General features: G+C 37.4%; 1 protein-coding gene across 5 annotated transcripts in view; it reads right to left on the bottom strand.

Annotated features, from left to right (window-relative positions):
• Nucleotides 1-22,963, bottom strand: part of ome (dipeptidyl peptidase 4 omega) — a 742,318-nt gene that overhangs the window by 150,514 nt on the left and 568,841 nt on the right. The gene's annotated exons all lie outside the window — the stretch shown is intronic.

The raw sequence follows: 22,963 nt of genomic DNA, 5'->3' as shown, positions 1-22,963 counted from the left end.
ACAGAAAAACATGTTGCAGAGAAATGTGCCTCAAGAAACTAACCTATGGAACAGCTAATATCAGTTTTTCTAGAAATGTTCCCCCGTGGTCATGGGTTTAAGAAGGTATCCTCGGGGGATACATATAGGCTTCACTTGAAAGTGCTATTTCTGGGAATGTTACCCCAAACACTTGCTTACTGTGGATACAGTAGCGTAAATCCTCAGCCTCAGTTTTAGTAAGACAAATACGTGTCAGTTTTTACATCAGTTTTTTTTTTTAATTTTTTGTTTATTTAATTCCTGTTTGAAAAAAAAAGATTATGCAAGAAAGGGAATCTGAAGAGGAGTTCTGGCAGGACAGAGGCACACTGCACTCGGAACAAAGGGGGTGTGACAGGCCGACCACCAAGAGTATAGCGCAATGCGCCAAGCTCATCGACCTTCCTTTTGCATCCAGCTTACATAAATATCCCGCATTAATGATTACCAAAATGTATTTCTATCAGTTGACATGCTTACAGTTACTTATATAACGTTAATCACTTTATCTGCCTGTTCACACCCACACAACTATTTCTCAATCTATTTAGAATCTACCAAAAAAATTTCTTTATCTAATAAATATGGACCATAAGTGACTGTAGATGGTACTTTAACAGGTAAAAATGAAGAGTCTGGCGTATTGATGTAGAGGCGTGCAGCCAAGAATGGACCCACATAACATTTGCAATTATCGACATTATAGGGTCTAGAACCACATAAAATAACATCGATTTAATGACAATGCTCTAAAATATGTTGTTCTCGTCAGACTACTCGCGTGTGTGTGCATAAGCGCGCGCTTGCGTATGCATTCGGCGAATGGTTTATAGCAAAAAAAAAAAAAAAACAAAAACGGAAAACCGGAAATGAATAATAAGAAAGTGCTTAAAATATTTTTCTTGTTTATATATTATATAAATTTGTAAATACCAGCATCATGAATATTGATTTCCTTGCTTCGTTAAGTGATCAAGCTGATGTGGAAAAGAAAAATGCTCACAACCATTAATTACGCGCTAAGTGATCTTTTTCCTGTAAAACATCACACGCGTTCACTCGTTTGTTATTAGTAGACTATTATATCGTTATATTTCAAGGTGATATGGGCTATAAGTATTCTATTATTTCATATTATAGTAACGCGCATTCATTCCTGATGAATTAATAAACACAATCAATATTCCCACGAGATCTTGAGAGCCTTATGACGTCGATAAATGATGCTGCACTAAAACCACCACACCTTACTTGATTATAGAATATAATTTTTAGTTCTGTTTAATTATTTAATGTTCTTGAAGTTTAAGTTTGAAATTCCGATTTCTGGGTTTCATTAATGAGGAGCGTTAAACATCCTGTTCTAATCTGCGGCGACTTGAATGCGCACCATCAGAGCTATGGATGTGCGTTCGGTGACTACGAAGGCAGACAGCTGCTAGATGCAATTAATTCGGAAGACCTTTGTATTTTGAATGATGGATCCCCCACACTATTCAGTAGATTGGACTGGCGACCTTCCGCAATTGATATTTCTCTGTGCTCTCCCCCCCTAGTAACTAGATGTGAATGGAAAGTAATTGAAGAACCTTTCGGATCCAACCATCTGGGCATACGCATTGATGTAGACAAAACTAATTGCCAAATACCAGCCAATCAAAATCCCCACTTTAAAAAATGGAAATTGAAATCCGCAAATTGGGAGAAGTATTCATTGCTGTCCGATCAGTTTCTCACCAATAGGTGTCTCTCCACCGAACCCTCCGCTAATTACAACAGTTTTATCAGTGCCATTCTCAAAGCCGCCGAATATTCGATACCTCAAGCCAAGCCTTATAAGGGATGTAAACCAAAATTCCTGAAAAAGGCGTGGTGGGACGATGAGTGCGACGAGGTCAGAAATGATAACATACAAGCATTCAAACAATTTAAAAGATTCCCGACTCTCTCAAACTTTATCAACAGCAGGAGATGTACAGCGATATGTCGCAAAATTTATAAATCTAAAAAGCAAATTAAATGGGTCGAGTTCTGTAACTCGTTTAATGCTCAAACGCCTATAAAACAAATTTGGGATGGGGTGCGGGCGCTCAGTCGTGGGGGCCCTTCTCCCCAAAGTGATGGTAAATGGCTCCCAGATTTCCTAGATTCTCTTACCCCAGAAACAGTACCTGAACTACCTCCTGAGATCCCCTCACGCCCCCATAGAATCAGTGTCCCTTTCAGTTATGGAGAACTGCTCCATGCACTAAAAACAAATGCGAATACCTCACCTGGAGTGGATACCATACACTACCCAATGCTCTTTCACCTGTCTGATACAGGAAAAAAGGTATTCTTGCGAATCATCAACGATATATGGATCAACCACATTCCAATTGAAGAGTGGAGTAAACAAATTGTGGTACCCCTGCTAAAACCAAACAAAGACCCGTCTGAGTTTACGTCATACAGACCAATAGCGCTATCATCGTGCGTGTGTAAGACCTTTGAACGCCTAATAAAAACGCGTCTTGAGTGGTGGATTGAAGCAGAAGGCAAGCTCCCGAGTCACCAGACTGGGTTCCGTAAGAAACGAAGCACACAGGATGCACTCTCCAACTTCGTAATGGACATCCATAATGGGTTCTCAGACAATATGTTCACTGTTGCTGCTAATATAGATCTAACCAATGCGTACGACAACGTCAGCATTTCAGTCTTGGTTAAAAAAATGATAAACATGGGCGTTCCTTCTCGTATAACTACTCACATCTATAACCTATTTCATGAACGGCTGATATCAGTACGTCATAAAGGGAAAACATATGGGCCACGTCATACCCACAATGGATTACCACAAGGGGCGGTACTTAGTCCCATTCTGTTTAACCTATATACGGCGGATATGTGTACGACGCTGTGTCCTTCCATCAAAATTTCCCAGTTTGCAGATGATATCATCCTATATAGTAAAGCGAAGTCACTCAAAGCAGCCACTGATGCTCTGGATACGGCTATGTACGCTTTTAATGACTGGTGCATCAGTGTAGGCATGTCTATCTCTGATAGCAAGAGCAGTGTAACCATCTTCACGAGACGTAGAAAATATAATGCGACATCCCCGGTAGTTCTCGGGAGATGCAGTCTACGACTAGAAACAGTGATGAAAACTTTGGGAATGTATTTGGATGGGAAACTCCTCTGGAGGACTCACATAGAATATCTCATAGCTAAGTGTGAACAGAGTCTGAATATTTTGAGATTTATGAATCATAAAATGTATGGAGCAGATATAAAAATATCCCTGATGTTATACCGTCAGCTAATTCGCTCCAGGATTGATTACGGCTGCTTTCTCTATGGGGATTCCGCTTCTACACATCTCCAAAAGATTGACCGCATCCAACACAAAGCCCTTCGTACATGCCTGGGCGCTCTCAACTCAACCCCCATTAACGCCTTACTAACGGAGGCAAAGGAACCTCCTTTGAAAATAAGAAGGAACCTACTAGCCTCGCGCTACATCGCTGACAGACTGCCCTTGTTGAATCAACCCGTCATTCAGAAAATAAGCAGACTAGCTCCCCGAATCCTCACCGAAAGTTATTGGTATAAAAAAAGTACACCAATTCTTGTACATCAGTTCTGGTCTCTGTCGCAATTCATGCTGTCCCTACACCGGAGTACCCATCTCCCAACATTTTCTTTTGACCTTGAGTGTACACTGGGAGCTCCAGAATGTGTCATAACTAACTTCTACCAGTATGATAAAAGTATCTCCGAATCGGCAAATAATGAATACTTATCGGCAAAACTAAATGCCAGGTTCCCAAGTGCGTACTTCCTCTACACTGATGGGTCTAAATCCCCTGAAGGGGTGGGATGTTCAGTGTATGACCCGCAAACCAACCTCAGTAGACTATATAAGTTACACCGCCATGCCTCAGTCTTTTCGGCTGAACTCACTGCCATCAATAAATGCGCAAATCTAGTGGCCTCGACAGAGGCACAAACAGTTGTCATACTTTCTGATAGCAAGAGTGTGCTCAACAAGCTTAAATGCCCCGGGCATAAAGCCGATTTCACGGTGCTCGAAACTGTCCACCTCCTGAAGAGAGCGGGTCTTAGCGGAAAGACAGTTCGATTGATATGGATTAGGGGCCACTCAGGGATAACTGGCAATGAAATTGCAGACTCTAAGGCAAAAGAGGCAATACGCCTGGAGAATCTAAAGCTCGAGAAACTGTTACCTTCAGATATAAAGAACTTCTCTAAACGTTCCTACTACAGGGCATGGTCTATAGATTACGAAAAATCAAAATATGCCAAAGGTAAATTTTACACCTCACTGCAGCCGACAATACCTAAAAAACCGTGGTACTCTGACTTCGCAGAAGGTAGAAAGTTCACTACTACTTTGATACGACTGCGCTTCAACCATAACTTCTCGCCCCACCATCTCAGCCGTATAGGAATTTCAGTCCCTCCAATTTGCTCTTGCCCTGCTGATACAATTATAGACGCCAACCACCTGATCCTCGATTGCAATAGTCACCAGGATGATAGGGACAAACTGTGGAATGCAGTCATCAAAGCGAAATGTCCACTTCCTGCCAACCTGCATACCATCCTCACAGAACCAATATTCGAAACGTATCTGGCTATTTTCCAATTCATTACCAAAAACAAAATCAAACTTTGAAAATAAAAATAAAAACATAAAACATAACAGCAACTAAAACAAAAATAACAATAGTACTCATAACACATCCCATTAAATAATACATTGTACATCCCTGGCTAATCTGCACAGACAGGAAGCCAACAAACAAACAAAAAAAAAAAAAAAAAAAAAAAAAAAAAGTTTGAAATTTAAAATATATGAACCAGGCAAGTACTCTTCCTTGGGCTATACTTAGGCAACCGGCTTACTTTAAAGCTCCTATGTGACAGTGAGAAAGCCTAGAGATAAAATGATATTGTGGACCACCTCACAGGGGCGGAGATCAACCATAACCGTGGAAAACAAGTTAACCATGTTACTGTTATGGAGATGATAAACCGAACTGTGGGGAGTCGAGGTCCAGCTAGCCAGCATCAAAGAGGATCCCCAATCCTTTCATTTCTGGAGTCCTTTGCATACGTGGCCAATCATCTGCCCACAATCATATGAATATTCCCTTCATTGTCCAACTAATTCATACTCGCTTCTTTTATCTCCAGAATAATCTTTCAGCCTATCCCAAACCCACAACAAAAGCTTTATCAGCAAAAGCTCTTCCTGACAACCCTCCAAAGCACCTGAAAACGAGGTTTTCCTCGCCATTTGACTAATATGTGACTTGCTGATCGTTTTACTGTATTATAGTATTTATATGCAGATCGTAAATAAGGAAATAGATAACAAGGTCTATATTGTGATTCGAAATCTAGTTTATCTCACCAGTAATGTGTCAATAATTCAAAACCACATTTACATTGTTTATTATTATTGTTATAATTATTATTTTTTTCAGACGGGCTTTCCCAAAACTGATATAATGGGTCATAAAAAAGCCCATTCAGTTTCCAAATTTTTTTTCATTTCTCAACATAAAAACCATTTAGGGTTTCCCAGAAGAAAGTCACATCTTCAGTATGGCGAACGTTCTTTATAAATAACTGTAGGCTACAAGAAGTGCGATATTTCCGGGGCACAAACCGTTCTTACCAAAAGAGTGTAATTAATGTAACCTCGAGATATATATACAAAAGGGAGAGGAAGATTATACTTATAATCCCTTATCCCTAATCAGCAGTGAGGGTGTACCAAACCTGGACGGCTCCTTATAAACCCTAACCAGGGAGAGTTGCAAGCCACCTTCCTCCAAGTCGCGTCTTGGATGTGCACAGTGATACTACGCTAGTAATAGGGAGGAAGTGAACAATATTATCTTCAAGTTTTAATTTCCGTTCCTTTCACAGAAAGTAATAAATTCTATATCCAACGTTTGTTCTCCTATTGATATTGATGATTTTCTTTTGTTTTTGTTCCTTCAATATCGCAATATCCGAGGTGCGGAGCACCAGTAGTATCATCGCTACAAACTGTTACATTTATTGCGAAGCACCAAGTCGCTCGGACCAGTAAAATAAAAGAGGGAACAAAACCCATGAATTCTCTAGCTCTAGAACATTCTTACGACTTTATTGACAATAAAGAAAAGGTAGTTGCTTAGAATTGGACCTGGGAGAACGCGTAGGTAACCACAGGAACTGGTAGAGTGTGTGTGTGTGGAAAGCGGCCAGAGGTATAATAAGAGTTTACAGTAACCGCGCCGACGGGAGGTAAGTTTTTCCTTAGTTCTGGTACACTCGCAGAATGATATAGACGAGGGTATTCCTTACTTGGGTCCGTCTTGGACATTAAATCAACTGGAATACCTAGTGGAGTGCGTGGGTATGATTGCAGGAGGAGCCTTTCCTCACATGGACATGATCCTCTCCCTCCGACAGGAGAAACTCCATGGAATCCATTTTTCTTCCCGAACAAACCAACACTTTCATCAACCTTTGATCCCCTTCTTTGTAAGGATGAAAGGCTTCCATAATATAGATTTTTATTGCAGGTCTAGTGCTTGTTGTCAGTCTATCTGTCACACAACATCCTGAGTTCGCCTACAGCTGATTGCTGTTTTATTACCACGAGTTTTTCTTTTATAATTTTCTTTTCACATTCACTTTTCCAAAAGAATAAGTTTCTTTCTGATCTAAAAAAATAATTGAATATTAAGGGAGAAAATTTGTAACGATATTTCCTGTCTACACCGAGGAAAATCTTATTTCAATATTATTATTACCTTCTCTTACTCTTGTTAAAAAGGAAGTATTGCAATGCAGGCAGATTCTCGTGTTGAGTCACAGGAAATGTCCATTATGTTACCAAAAGTACGAATGATTGAATTTTGTAAATAGGTCTGTGTGTATATACAAAAACATTTTAAATCTAAGTAGGCAGCAATAAGGTTTTTGGTCCAAATCAGATACCCTTGAAGTTAACATTTTACCTGAAAGATTTCTTTCAGTTTTTAGAGGGTTTTCAAAGACGTATCTTACAATATTCTTTAAACTTATAAGTTTGAGGGCTATAGCCCTCAAATAGCTCTAAAACTTTAAATTCCTTGGAAAGCTATTTTGAAACATTTTCCCCCGGCACTTCTGAGCGAGGAATTTGTTGTTTCCGGTAAAGTGCATGTCTAGGCCAATTTAAGGGACTAGTTAATGAGATTGTTTCAAGTGGATCAATTCTGGGCGATTTTGGTTATGATATGTTACGGGAAACCCTTGTTTAGTCTCTTCCTCGACTTCTCTGGAAATTCATATAGTGTGTTCGTTACTACTTCTTGGTATATGGACCACAATCTGTAGCATGTTTCCTGAAACGATTATCTTCTTGTCTAAAAGCTTTAATTAATCGTATTTTGATAGGGATTTTTGGAAAATGCTGTTCTTAAGAAGATGAAGCAATACGAACAAAGCCTACAGCATGAGTACCCACGGTAAGTACATAATACTGTTGTTTGAATACATCGTTACAGCGGTTTAAGTAACTGGAATTTCTATACTTTGGGAAGGCTTTTCAGTCTCAAATTATAAATTTTCTCTATGATTTCATAAAATTGTGTTACACGCAATTGGTGTGTGTTTGGGTGTATGTATAAGAAACATCCGCTTTTAAAAGTCAACGAGTAAGAATGTCGAGTTATAGCCCCCCCCCCCAAAAAAAACTAGACTTCCTAACCATTAATTAGGAAGTTACGATGAAGTGGCAGAGCCAATATTTATATGTAAGTACAGTTTTGCGAATGTAAATGTTATGAAAATAGTGGGAGAAGGGTTCTGGAAATCGGAGGAAAGGTCCAGAATGAGGGCTCATTTTGTAAGTGCAGTACTGTTAGGTTTCTTTTTGGCCCACTATTTCGAGCTTGAGTACCATTGTCTGTAACCAAAAACCTAGTGCTGCAAGCTTCACTAACCATTATATGTCTGTATTCAATTTATTGTCAATCTCTGCTAAGAAATGTTTTAATTTTCATGAAAAATTTTGTTTACCATTTCTGAAGAAGAACATCATTAGGTGTTCGAAACGTCGGAATCATGAAATTATCTTAAAAGAATATTAATCTTTAGCTACTGCCAAATAATGAAACAACTCATATTTGTTTTAGACTTAATGATTGATTTGGGATTGATGAGGTTATATAATTAACAATGTAATCCAATATTATAGGGAAACAATAAAGGACTTGTTGCATCTGCCAGGATAATTATTACAGTGTAGTAATGATAATAATAAAAGAAACGTAAGCCCGCCAGTGCTTTCTATTTTTTTAATTCACTTAATTTCTCTTTGTTTTCATTTTTCCAACTTTCACAATAGACTACTTCCTTTTTTATCCTTCCCCGAAGGATTTCTATTCAGAGGGTGGAGGTTTCACCAGGACTGCTTCTGGGGGAGGGGCGACTAAAAGAAAATTGTACAAAAGAACAACAAAAGGAAAAGGGAACACGGAGTTTTTTATTTCTATTGAGGTAAACTTCTATTTTGCTTTCTCATGCTTGCTTCTTTGTTTGCGCCAAAAGAAAAGAGTGAGAAGAAGCATAATAATAAAGTAAAGAAATGTAAAACAAGCAATCAAGTGTTTAATCGCACTCTTGTCGGCCACTTCCTCTTAGATCTAACCCTCAAATGAACATCCTGCCATATTTCTCAGCAATTAGCTCTATCCAGTTTTGATGGAAATTTTCCTTTTTTAAAATCTGATTAAAATTCACGCGACTTTAATCTAACCGCAATTAATGTAATCTAAAGCGATATTTCGGAATGCTGATTCGACTTGTTGCAGTCTGAATATTAAACTGAATTAAAAAAATCAATCGATTAAAGGTTGCAATCAAAAGAGTACTCCGTTATTAAAGACAGATTTAAACGATTTTCCCATTATACTATGCAAGGAAGTATGGCCCTAACCAATCCGCCAAAAATTCTCTTGAGGGGGTTTTCTTGGAAAAAAAAAACAATATTCCAAATTCTAGATCTTCCAGGATTTAATACAAATACGAGTTTTAAAAAAAATATAATCGTCTTTGTGGACTTACGATTAGAGCTGTGGGGTTCAGCCAAATCTACAAAACATACGGACAGTACAAAACATTTCAGTCAAAACTACTGCCGACAGATAGTTGGACGCTCCTTTCTACGGTGACTTACCTCACTCTTCACCACGTCCTCAACATCCCCGTGCATACAACCAACTTGCCAAGAATAAATATCAAAAAATTCCATGCTGCTCTCTCCACTTGCTGTAATCCTCTTGTACTGTCCCAAAGCCTCCTCTGACAATCCTCCTAATAATCAACACTCGCAGACTGAATCGCCAGTGGCCCCGGCGACTTCCTTGAGGTCTGAAGACCTAAAGAACATTACATCCCTTAGAGAGTACTCTGCCACTGGGTAGTTTCTCTCCTCCCGCTCTTCACGTACCAATTAATCTTAGTACTTCCAGATTTACTTATTGTATATAGTATATGTAAAACAGATTGTAGAGAACTTAATAAATTAAAAAAAAAAAAAATCGTTATCGATATAAACTCAATAAACTGACAAATCGATTTCTTCACTCCGGGATCACTCTTATTCTTGTACTGCTTATCAAAAAAACCATTAGCAGACAACTTGAAGGCTCAGAAAAAAACTTTGTAAAATCCCATTTTAAGAGGAAGGATCCAGGAAGTGGTTTTTCTTGTTAACACAGGACTACAGTTTGTACGGGTGTACCAAATTCACTTAGCGTAAAATATTTCGTGTAAGTAAAGTAAACGTTAAGTAATTGCCTATTTTTTACGTCCAACTACCGAATTAGGTGTCGTGAACGGAGGCGACTAGCAAACTGACCTTTACTGTAAATTTCTTTTATTAACCATTAAATAAAATTCAAGGCCACTAGACCGGGAATCGAACCCACTAAACCAACAATACATCTTAGCATCGCGGGTCTATTATCTTAACCACTCGGCTATCGTGGCGCCTCCTTACTGACTTATTTAAAAACAAGGGTATGATTGCAATTATCTATTGAAGCAAACATTAATGAAATCTTTCGTGTATAATTTTCAGAAAATATCTTCTCACTCATCTATGGGATTTCCCATTTTAACGACCCAACAATAGTGACCTTATAAACTGGCTTGGAACTCAGGTGTGCAGGGCAAATAGTCTACTAAAAAACTTATTAACTATTCGCTTTATGCAATAAAAAGTGCAGTATTTTTTATTGCATATATATATATATATATATATATATATATATATATGCACATAATACTCTTAAGTGAACTCGTTAAAATGATCTAGAACGACCTAGTTCTAATCCTAGACTGGATTTATGTCTACTTACCAGATACAATTTCGCTTAAACTTAAAATTCTAGTGAGTGACCATTAAAATCACATTCTATCTATATAATTCTCGAATAAGAGTATTGTAGATCTGGAGATGGGTCGGGCCTGTTTCCCGAGCACTGATCTGTTGGCAAAGAGGGGGGGTCAAAGGAATCACGAAAGACTTTACTAAAAGCTATTGAAACACTCTCCTGAGATCAGGGTTGTCATATCCAGCCTTAAAAACAAAAACAAAAAATCACCTGGATAAAAAAGGAATTTAATTGGAGAATGAACCTTCAAATTAGGTTTCAAAACAAAGTACTAAAGTTTGTCAAGGATACAAAATAAAAGGACTTTAAAAACGAATTCCCAAAATTCCCAATACGTCAAGGTTAGTAACAATCGATATATTTACAGAAGAAGCCGAAGGAAGAGGAAGTAGAAGCGCAGAAAATGCTAATTAACCATTTATTGTGCGCAATCCAATTGGACTGTGGGAACCACGGAATCTGCTGGCAAAGTGCAAGGTCGAACTGGGATACGTAATGACGTCATGAGATAACCATTTCTCAATGTGACAGGCTTTAAGTAAAGAAATTTTAATTGTAACTGCTTTGGTCAACTAAAATTTTCTTCAAGCTAAAAATCACTAATTTCGAAAATTTAATTCTTTTGGTAATTATCCCACTTATTAGCTAGTAAACTGGAAAACCAAAAACAAGGTTGTTTTCCTGAACGGAAATGCTTGCTTTCCCATGGAATTTTCAGAACTGCGCTGCCCATTACTGAAATCCTCCGTTCCGACACTACATACTCGGAATAGCCTACCTTCAACCACAATGGTGGAAAATATATCTATCTATCTAATTGGCGTTATAACCCTTGGTGGGTAATAGCCTCCCCAATGAGTCCAACCCAATGAGTTCCCGGTCATCTGCAGCCGCTTTCCAATTTCTCACCTTTAACAGGTTTCTTGCGTCACTGATGACACCATACTCCCATCTTAACTTTGGTCTGCCTACTTCTCTCTTTCCCCGCCTATCTCCATCTCGAGCTTTTCTTCTGGGAATCGATCCGCCATCCATTCTCGCAACATGCCTCGCCCAGCTTAGTCTTCCCAACCTTATCCACACGTACCACCTCCAAGAACAGTTGATACAGCTTTCTATTTCGTCTCTCCTTCTCCACACATCTCCCTCCCTCGAAGGATTTTTGCTTTCAAAGATCAGGAGCCTGTCCTCATCGACTCTGGGAATTGTCCCAGAGTCTGAGAGGCGTACATCAAAACTGGGCGAATCAATGTTTTATACAGCCTCACTTTCGTGTTTCTAGAGATCAGGCTACTCTTTATGTATCGGATTAAACGGAAATAGCATCGGTGAAAAATATATGACGAATAAAGAATACGTCACCTTTCCATCTTGGACATCCGGGATAAAATTTGTAATTAGCGTTAAAAAAACCACCATTAATAAACTTAAGGAGGACAGACCAATCATATATGTCACATTAGATAGATTTATCTTACATTTACGACAATTTATCACTTACGATTCGTTGAGACATGGAGGACAAAACCAAATATTTATATAGAATATTACGCATTGTTGTACGCAAATAAACGCTATCATTTCTAATACTTATTTTCTCCTTTGTATACTATATACTCGTATATATGTATTATATAAAAGAAGGCTCCATTTTCAAGGACGTTTCTTATTAAGAGCTCCATTATACTTCACATACACATAGATGATGATGACCTTGTTTCTCTAATATTTTCTCATGGCTGTTTATTTCCTCTTTAAGCATTTCTATGGAATCATAAAAGATTATATTTCATCCACAATCATGTACATCATCTACGTGGCGGCCGCAGTCTCCGCTGATGGCTTTTCATGTTTTTTCTTCTTCTTATTCTTCTACTACTTGCACGTACTAAACAACAACAATAACAACAACACTGAATCTACATGAACACGTGATTACATGAACCAGGTAGGGTGTGTTCCTCTATTATTACAATTAGTGCTAACATTCTTGACATATATATTCTCTTTGTAGATTATGTATTTCAAGGTTACTACGTAATTTTATTCATTATATGTATACTAACAATTATTTATTTTATTTCATTGTTATATCAATAGCAATTATTACTGTTTTGTAAACACTGTACTTTTATCTAATGAGTGGGTGTAGTTAGGTAGGTATAATGAGGTAGTTTTTTCAGCAAATGCTTATTTATGAGGACAAAACTGGCACGACCACTCGCAAGACTTCTTTTACTGCAGCTTCTTAAAGTTCTAACTCATATAATTCCTACGAAATTCCAATCTTCTCGAACATATTTTTAAACATTCTAAGTTACAGAAAGGCGCCACGGTAGCCGAGCGGTTAGAGGCGAGACCTGTAAAGCTATATGTATTGTGGTACTGGGTTCGATTCTCCGGTCTTAGGTCTTGTATTTTATTTAATGGTTAATAAAAGAAATTTACAGTAGAGTATGTTTGCTAGTCGCCTCCGTCCACGACACCTAATAGGTAGTTGGACGTTAAGCCCCGCCTGAAAAAATAAGCGATTACTTTACTACTTTTTTACATTACAAAGTTACAGTGTCTGGTAAGCTTTGTCCTAAGCTAAAAGCAATTTTAAAGGAAAGCTACTCCAAAAAACTGTCTCATACGAATTTTCCTAGAAAACTAATAAAACTGAGGTAATCTTAGAGGAAATGCTGGGAACCATTTTCCAGAAAGTCTATAAAGAGAGCTGTCAGTAATGCAAGAGCATTTTCGGTAAAGACGACTCTTAACTTCCCTTCGGATAATTCATTTTTAAGAGAAAAGTACAAGTTTTTCCAAAATCAGAGGACCTCAAAAAAACTGTATTTCCGATTTATCTAAAACGGTGGCACAATACATACTCTTAACACAAAACCAACGAAGACTGGCTTTCTGGAACATTTGGCTTTAAGTTTCATTACTGCAATAATAATAAATATAATAGGATGAAAAATTAATGCCATTAGGGACTAGGTCGAAAACTCGGCATAATAAAGTTTATAATGACTGAAATTGGCAGTCCATGAACAGACAAGACAGAAGACACACCAACCCTGTACTGTAAAGTATTACTTTGTAAACTAGCCCTGAAGATGACCTAGTCCTTACGTCAAAAGCTCGGCATAATAAAGTTTATCATGACTGAAACTGGCATTGATTTTTCATCCTATTGAAGCTATGATTCAGTCACCAAAAATAATGAACTTGTGATAAATATAATCCTAAAACTAAGAAAGATTCCAAGAAATTGGCATAAATGATAGCGCTGGAAATTGATTTATTTTTTCAGGGGAAATTTTCATTGCAGTTCGGGAGTTGTGGGGATAGACTTTCCTGGAATGTGTCATTTCGCGGAATTAAACGGCATTATCATACCACACTACTAAATCTACTCAGATAAAGGACCAATCGCATTATTAAAAAAAAATGTGTAGTCTCATCAAGCTCCCCCCAAAAGCTCTTTTAAGTAGTGAACCTTTATTGACGCTGAAAATAATTCAGCAAGAATTCTAGGAAGAGAGAGGAAGTCATGCGGATGTTCACACTAATTTTTTTTTGTTTGAACAATTGGTACAGGAAGAATAAATAAATTAAAGCTCGCCTCCGGTGAAGGACCGACAAAGAGGCCACTCCGTAATGACGGCAAGGCAATTAATCACCTGAACCAAACAACCAATTCGGTTTGGCGGTGATTTATCGCCTACACTACTTGGTCAAAGTCATCCCCTTCGTTAGACCAGCATTCTTCCGTACCGGATGTCTGCCCAAGTAAAAAAAAGTGTTGCCAAATCGTTATCAGAGGTGGTAGTTTTTTTTAAATTTTTTTTATTAAATCAACTTTTATTAAATATGTCTTCCAAATTGTCAGATGTGAAACACTCTGACTGAAGCATATGCTTCATCTATAAGTGAAATCTTTTACTTTTTAAATTTAAAAAGTTAATCTAAATGGCGGATATTAAAGGGACAAACTCCCTTCCGCTGGAGAAAAGAGAAGCTAAAACTGCCTCTTCACTCTTTATATTGACGAAGAGAGGCTGTGGAAGTTTCATAAAAAACATTGTCAAACCGTGTCGGTCCATCACTTCAACTAAAACAAGATTAAATATGGTGCATTAGTACAGCCTCAAATCTTTATCCCAGAACATAGCTCTTCTGCTGGCTCGTTGGATAGCATAACCCTGGACCCTGACTTAATCGCTCACATTATTTCTCACTTGGTCCCAGGTAAATTTAAATAATCCAGCTGGGAAGAATTATTAGTACATTAGTAATTTTGTCATTTATTTAAATACAACATTTTGTTGGTGGAATTTTCTCTTCTATGGTTTTGTGGGCCCCCCTTATTACGAAAATAAATCTTAGTGTACGTTCATTCTCACTGTGCACACTATGTGTGTATTCACTTGCAATGTCTTGAAAACTTAAAAATCGCAGATAACTAAGTTTGATACTAACTATCGAATTCTTAGATTTTCTCTTACTAGAAGCTTCTTACAGCTCCCTGTCCGGTGATGGACAGTGTTGTCTGTAACGAGTGAACACTGTCCGGAGGCCGGCAGTACACTGAAAAAAGCTCCGGGCGCCAATAACCTCAGATGTTGACGCGCCTTAAATCATTAAAAAAAAAACTATCGATTCTGTGTCCCATATAAGTAGATGCCCTCGACGTGAGAGGCTTGTGATCGTTAAAAGGTTACATTCTGTTGAGGTTACAATCAAATTGAGTGTAATTGCAGCTGATGCTGCTGCCTTCTTGACTGAGTCTTGATTGTATATTTGCTTTAAGTTAAAGTTATCTTTTCTTTAATTGAGTATTTTTGACTTTGTTTAGCAACATTAATCGATTTATTTTGTGTCTGTTATTTTCTGCGTCTAAGGTAGGTTTTCAACTTATGACTGAATGTTAAGCCTTTCCTTTCAGTTATTCGTGTTGTTTTCTTGATTTTCATCACATCTTGTCCAGTGTGACTGTAGCAGTAAACCTTGGACTGTATTGTGACTGTAGCAGTAAACCTTGGACTGTATTGTGACTGTAGCAGTAAACCTTGGACTGTATTGTGACTGTAGCAGTAAACCTTGGACTGTATTGTGACTGTAGCAGTAAATCTTGGACTGTATTGGGACTGTAGCAGTAAACCTTGGACTGTATTGTGACTGTAGCAGTAAACCTTGGACATAAAAACATTCAGTGTGTTCTTTGCGGGTCTAGTCTTTGATTTCCTTGTATATTGCCTTCGCCTGGGTATTGTACACCCACACAACACAACGTAATCTACGATTACAGTCGGCAAACTTCGCAGCATTTTCACAGTTCTGGCAGAGTTGTGACGTGACGCTTAATCGCAATGCCAAATATGGCGTATTGTATTCAATGATCTTTTTAACTACAAGGAAATTTAATTACCTAACATAAGACAGGATAATGTCTCGTTTTCTCGTCAGATTTTATTTTTTTTGCCGGAGTGTAAATTGGGAATCAAAAAATAAAATATCAAGAAATCAAATTAAAGTAATCTTCATTTGGATAAAGTTTAAGTTTTAATTGTATAAACATAGTCACTGGGTGATTCAAACGAACGTCTACTCTGTTATAATTTGGAGAGCATTAAAACTTTTCTACCTGAGAGCAGGTGGAGGGGGTAGAAGATATAGGGGTTGGGCTGCTGGCTGACAGCGGCCTCCCTCCGTTCCAAGTAAAACTCTACCAGAAGAACCATTAAAACTAAAACTCCTCGGTAACTCTGACTTTACTCGGACAACTTTACTCCTGCCTTTCACTCTGTATACATTCATTTCATTATAATTACTTAGAGACGCTGATAACAACATTCATTACATCAATACTACTACTGTTTTAGTTAATCACAGTAAAATAAGGAGCCACCTAAAAAAAAAAGTTAACACTATTTGGTGAAAACAGTGTGCGTCGTTTCAAAGCACATTGCAGAGATGTAAGAACTCGAAAAATGGGTTACCTCATTGTCTGAACGATCGTGATTATTGTCAGGTAAAAAAAATAAAATAAAGTAATGTTTATTTCTTATAGACATTGTGGACGAAGTTGCTAATATCATTTGCTCTTAGGCGTCACGGTAGCCGAGCGGTTATAGGCTAGACCCGCAAAGCTAAGATGTACTGCGGTACTAGTCTAGGGCTTGGATTGTATTTAATGGTTATTAAAAGAAATTTACAGTAAAGTATGTTAGGTAGTTGTAGGCTAGACCCGCAATGCTAAGATGTATTGCGGTTGTAGTCTAGCCCTTGGATTGTATTTAATGGTTATTAAAAGAAATTTACAGTAAAGTATGTTAGGTAGTTGTAGGCTAGACGCGCATAGCTAAGATGTATTGCGGTACTAGTCTAGCCCTTGGATTGTATTTAATGGTTATTAAAAGAAATTTACAGTAAAGTATGTTAGGTAGTTGTAGGCTAGACGCGCATAGCTAAGATGTATTGCGGTACTAGTCTAGCCCTTGGATTGTATTTAATGGTTATTAAAAGAAATTTACAGTAAAGTATGTTAGGTAGTTGTAGGCTAGACGTGCATAGCTAAGATGTATTGCGGTACTAGTCTAGCCCTTGGATTTTATTTAATGGTTATTAAAAGAAATTTACAGTAAAGTATGTTAGGTAGTTGTAGGCTAGACCCGCAATGCTAAGATGTATTGCGGTTGTAGTCTAGCCCTTGGATTGTATTTAATGGTTATTAAAAGAAATTTACAGTAAAGTATGTTAGGTAGTTGTAGGCTAGACCCGCAATGCTAAGATGTATTGCGGTTGTAGTCTAGCCCTTGGATTGTATTTAATGGTTATTAAAAGAAATTTACAGTAAAGTATGTTAGGTAGTTGTAGGCTAGACCCGCAATGCTAAGATGTATTCCGGTACTAGTCTAGCCCTTGGATTGTATTTAATGGTTATTAAAAGAAATTTACAGTAAAGTATGTTACTAGTCTAGCCCTTGGATTTTATTTAATGGTTAATAAAAGATATTTACAGTGAAGTATGTTTGCTAGTCGCCTCCATCCACCACGACACCTAATTGGTAGTTGGACGTTAAGCCCCGCCTGAAAAAATAGGCGATTACTCACTCTAATTTGCTCTTAAATTTTTGTTTAAATCATTAAATAAAATCCAAGGTCTAAACAGGGAATCGTACCCACTAATCAACAATACATCTTAGCATTACGGGCCTCTAACCGTTTACAGGGCGCCTTAGGAGAAACTTACGTGTTTACAAGTTGCCCACAATCAGCGAGAAGCCACAAACTAAACTTAACTTTCAAAACGCCATTGTGAAAAAGAGAAGCCATAAAAATCAATCGATTGCAATTTACAGTTTGAATTACCTCATTATGAACATGAAGGAAACATCGAATTTATTTTAGGAAACATTATTGCATTTCCATTATGTGTGTTTTTAGACTGATCTTTGTTTTGTCAGAAGTGGGAAATTAAAATTACGTTAACAGTGAATATGAAATGAAATGAGCGCAAATAAATGTGGGTTTTTATTATTTATCTGGCGAATGCTGTCCAGTAATATTGCCAGGGAGGAAGGTTATGTCGAGTTCATGTTATATTTGAGGATTTTATTCACGGTCTATCCAAACATTTTCACTTCCAATAAATACATCAGTTTGCAATTTTTAATTTTTTAATATGTAACAACCAAATTTAGATGTAAATTTTTAAATATACTGCGTGGTTATTTACTGATTTATGTATTTACTGGTGGATCAATAAATGAATGAAGTCACAAAGTTGCTGTTTATTAAAGAGTGAGATACATGAACACAATTCTGTTCTGTATCCTGTGTTAGCAATTTCCGCCGTCAACATATCCGTCTTTACTCATTGACCGTTCCTCCAATCAGGATAAACTAGCTCCTCTTCAAACACAAACTGGCCTACAGGTCTAAACATGTACAACCAATTCATTCTAGTCCAGCAAAAAGCTGAATTAATTCTACTAGAGTGCAAGGATCACTCCTTTGACTTAAAACTTTTGAACTTCGCGTCTCTACGACTCTTTGGGGGAATTCGATTCGAAACATTTTCTCAACAAGAAGTAGAAATCTGTTTCACAATTTTTGAAACATTAAGAAATAATTATTACAGGAATTAAAACGGACTTCTTACTAAAATTAATAACGATGGTTATTAATATTTCCGAAATTGACAATTTCATAAACCACTTGCAAAGATTTCTGTGCTATTAAAGTCAAGAAATTCACTTTGCCAAGTATAAACTCGTCTTTGCAAAGTAATAATCTAGCTAGTGAGAGAGACTGACAGAGAGAGAGCTTTTAGTCAAGTCATGCTTTACAATTGTACTTACATCGTCATTTTGAAGTAAATTATAGGTCTTGAAATCTATAGCTAGGAAAGTAACTGAATTCTCTTCTCTTGAGGTCATTAAAGAGACAAGTATTGAAGAGAATATCGGTTGGTTTACCAACTTGATCTGTTCAGGTAACAGTAAACCTATCGTTGGTAAGGGAATTTCTTAAAAATTACTTCTTTTTTGGTCTTTTTTAAATTAATAAATATCTTCAAATTACTGTTCATTGTTTTTAGTGACTGATTCATACTTTCAATAGGATGAAAAATTATTGCCAGTTTCAGTCATTATAAACTTTATTATGCCGGAGCTTTCGACTTAGGGACTAGTTCACCTTCAGGGCTGTGGAACATATTTACAGTTTGTTAAATATCATTATTGTTAACGCACTGTAAATAAGTTCCACAGCCCTGAAGATGACCTAGTCCCTAGGTCGAAAGCTCGGCCATAATAAAAATATATCATGACTGAAACTGGCAGTTATTTTTTCATCCTATCTTCAAATAATATAAAATGAACTTTGCAGGGGATTTTTCTTGTATAAAATTTGTTCTGGAGAATTCTGTGGAGAGATGGGAGTCTCTCGATTCGCAGCTTTACAAACCTGGATAACGCTATAAACGTTTAAATATTTTTTAAAGTTCAAAGTTTAGGAAAAAATGTTTAATTTCAAGAATAGAGAGAATTATTGTAAAATAAAATCATGTTCGGACCAGAATCTTTTTCTTTAATACTCATAGTTTTGAGACCTGCAAAGCTAATACGTATGCATTGTGGTACTGGGTTCGATTCCCGTTCTTAGGCCTTGGTTAATAAAAGAAATTTACAGTAAAGTATGTTTGCTAGTCGCCTCCGTCCACGACAACTAATTGGTGGTTGGACGTTAAGCCCCGCCTGAAAAAATAGGCGATTACTTTACTACTCATAGTACCATCTCCTTTCAGTTTGAACACAATTCCTCAAAACGGATAATGCCAGTAAAAGTGAACGATCGCTATATGTCCGCTTGAGAGATGATAAGAGACAGCAAACAATTTTTCTAATCTCGTCCAGCGCTTTTAGCGAAAACTTTAAAGTTTCGAAACCACAGTTGGTGTACCAATTCAAATTATTACTTGAATTAGGGAGGGAGTGGATACAAAGTTATTGGTAGGAACAACAAACTACCAATTACAAGCGTCCCTGAAAGCTGAACAAATAAATTTGTCATCATCCAGAATTGCCAGTCTGATTGGCTTGGCTGGTCACTAAAGACCATCTATATCCCCCTCGAGTTAGATAATAAAGGTGATGACATTAAACTACAGGTGAGAGATGCGAGTCGGTGGCTACTAAATTGGGTGGCTAGAATGGGCTATAAACCACCGTCACCAATAAACAAGTAATTTGCCGCCAGTCGATAGTAAATTCCCTCAGGTAAATTGTACGAAATTGAATAAAAAAATCGTCAGAAGTATTTTCTTTTTTTTCTTTTTGTGCCCTTTGGCCGCTGGAAAATTGATTAAAATTTAACAACAATGATCAATGATTTGAGCTGCCATTTTCTGACCAATTTTAACACGTTATTACCTGCTTCAATCAGCCAATCCAATCCAAAAGATAATAATAATAATAATAATAATAATAATAATAATAATAATAATAATAATAATAAGGGAGGGGATTAGCTATGAGGTTAGCATACTGGACTCCCACGCGGAGGTCCCGGGTTCGAATCCAGCAGCTGACCCTTAGATTTTCTCTTCCTAGGAGCTTCTTACAGCTCACTGTCCGGTGATGGACAGTGTTGTCTGTAACGAGAGAACACTGTCCGGAGGCCGGCAGTGCACTGGAAAAAGCTCCGGGCGCTAATAACCTCAGCTGTTGATGCGCAAAAAAAAAAAAAAAAAAAAAAAAAAATAATAATAATAAATAATAATAATAATAGTAATAATAAGGAAGGGGACGGAAGGGTTCATAATAGCGATGCAGGACCAGGTGATAGCTACGAAGGCGTACCGAAGATGGGTTAGGGGAAAGTCTAGTGCACGATAAATGCAGAATGTGCAACTCCACTTCGGAAAGCATACAGCACATAGTTTCAGGTTGTTCAGTACTTGCGCCGAAGGAGTACCTTTTCAGGCACAATAATGTGGCTAAAATTATCCATAAAGCACTTTGCTCAAAGTTTGGGCTGCTGAAGACAGAAGTGCCATATTATAAATATAACCCGCCGACGCTGCTGCAGAATGCGCACACAAAAGTATATTGGGACACTCAGATAATAACGGATAGGAGTGTTGCTAACAACAAGCCGGACATACTAGTTATGGATAGGAACAATAGAGTGGCACATATCGTCGATATCGCCATACCCAATGATGATAACATGCAGAAAAGCAGGGGCGAAAAGATCCGGAAGTACCAGGACCTTAGTTTCCAACTAAGAGAAATGTACAACCTGGAGAAAACGACGATTGCGCCTATAATACTTTCCACGAGTGGCCTCGTGCCCAGAACAACGATGACTGCTGTCAATGAGTTGGGCCTATCCACTGATCTGGTTGTAGAGGCGCAGAAGGCAGTCCTCCTAGATACGGTCCGTATCGTCCGAAAGTTCCTGAGTGCTGCCCATTAAGCAGATCAATACAGCCAATCGCCGCGTGCAGCCCGTTATTATTTGGATTTAGTTTTTAACTCCGACAGATAGATAGTAATTTAGATAAGGGGTTGTGGCAAAGTCCACCTCCCTAAGTGATTTCCCTAATAAGGAGTCAGAAATAATAATAATAATAATAATAATAATAATAATAATAATAATAATAATAATAATAATAATAATTCCTAGGAGCTTCTTACAGCTCACTGTCCGATGATGGACAGTGTTGTCTGTAACGAGAGAACACTGTCCGGAGGCCGGCAGTGCACTGAAAAAAGCTCCGGGCGCCAATAACCTAAGATGTTGACGCGCCTTAAATCATTAAAAAAATATAATAATAACAATAATAATCAATAATAATAAGTAATAATAATATTAATTACAATCATGAAAAAGAAATTCTTAATCCATCAAAAAGAGAAAAAGTAAGTTCATCTTCCGGTTAAAAGACTGTTTCAGTCTTTTAACCGGAAGATGAAAAAAAAATAAGAAAGAAATGCGAAGGAAGTATTTCAATTAATACCCTAATAAATTATTACAGTCTGTAATTATCCAATAAAACTTTAATATAATCACCGTTTATGTAAATGTAATCTGTGAAAAACACAGACAGCCACACGCAACACATTCACACACACACACACACACACACACACACACACACACCTACACACAAAGTCTCTGTAAAGAGTTTGAAGAGCATGAAAGTTGTGCAAGTTTGTGTTCATTTACCCCAGTATAAAGTCAAAAAGCTATTTGTTGTCACTGTAATTGTAAAAGTAATAAATTACTTTACGCAAATGTAATTTAGTTTGTTTTGTAAAATAATCATTCATTGGTGATGGTAAAATGTTCATCCAAAGTCCATGTTTAACTACGATATATACTCGTATTAAAAGGATACCTCAACATTTAAGCCCAGACTTTTAATTTAACTTAATTGAACTGCGATGATACACAACAATTACAGACGCTAGCTCACAATGAGAGTAAAGATGAGAAAACTTACTGATGTTGTGAACAATTATGGGTTCAATAAGGCTTTTTCAATTCTTTATAATTAAGGTTCCCTTTTTATCTTCCCTGAGATCCCTTATCTCCCAATATTTTTAATGCAGTACTGGAACAAGTATTTAGAGAGCTAAATTGGGAGAATTTAGGTGTAAAAATCAATGGCAGAAAACTGAATAATCTACGGTTTGCTGACGATGTAGTTCTGTTTGCAGAGGAATTGTCAAATATGGTCGAGGACCTCCTTAAGCAGGTGTCAAAAGCAGGTTTAAGTATAAACGCCCAAAAGACTAAACTACCGACAAACGGACCAGAATCGGCCATAACAATGAATGGAGGAGAAATCAAGTGGGTGTTCGAAAGTATTTACTTTGGGCAAACTATTTCTTATAAAAAAATAGAACCACGCAGGAGGTGAATAAGAGAATCTCCATTAGTTGGAGAAAATTCTGGTCACTTAAACACGTCTTAAAAGCCCCATT

The sequence above is a fragment of the Rhodnius prolixus genome, unplaced genomic scaffold (assembly GCF_049639745.1).
Source record: "Rhodnius prolixus isolate KJV_2025 unplaced genomic scaffold, Rpr scaffold_4, whole genome shotgun sequence".
Taxonomy (NCBI): domain Eukaryota; kingdom Metazoa; phylum Arthropoda; class Insecta; order Hemiptera; family Reduviidae; genus Rhodnius; species Rhodnius prolixus.
Note: the sequence above shows the minus strand (reverse complement) of the source record. Positions and strands in the feature narration are given on the sequence as shown.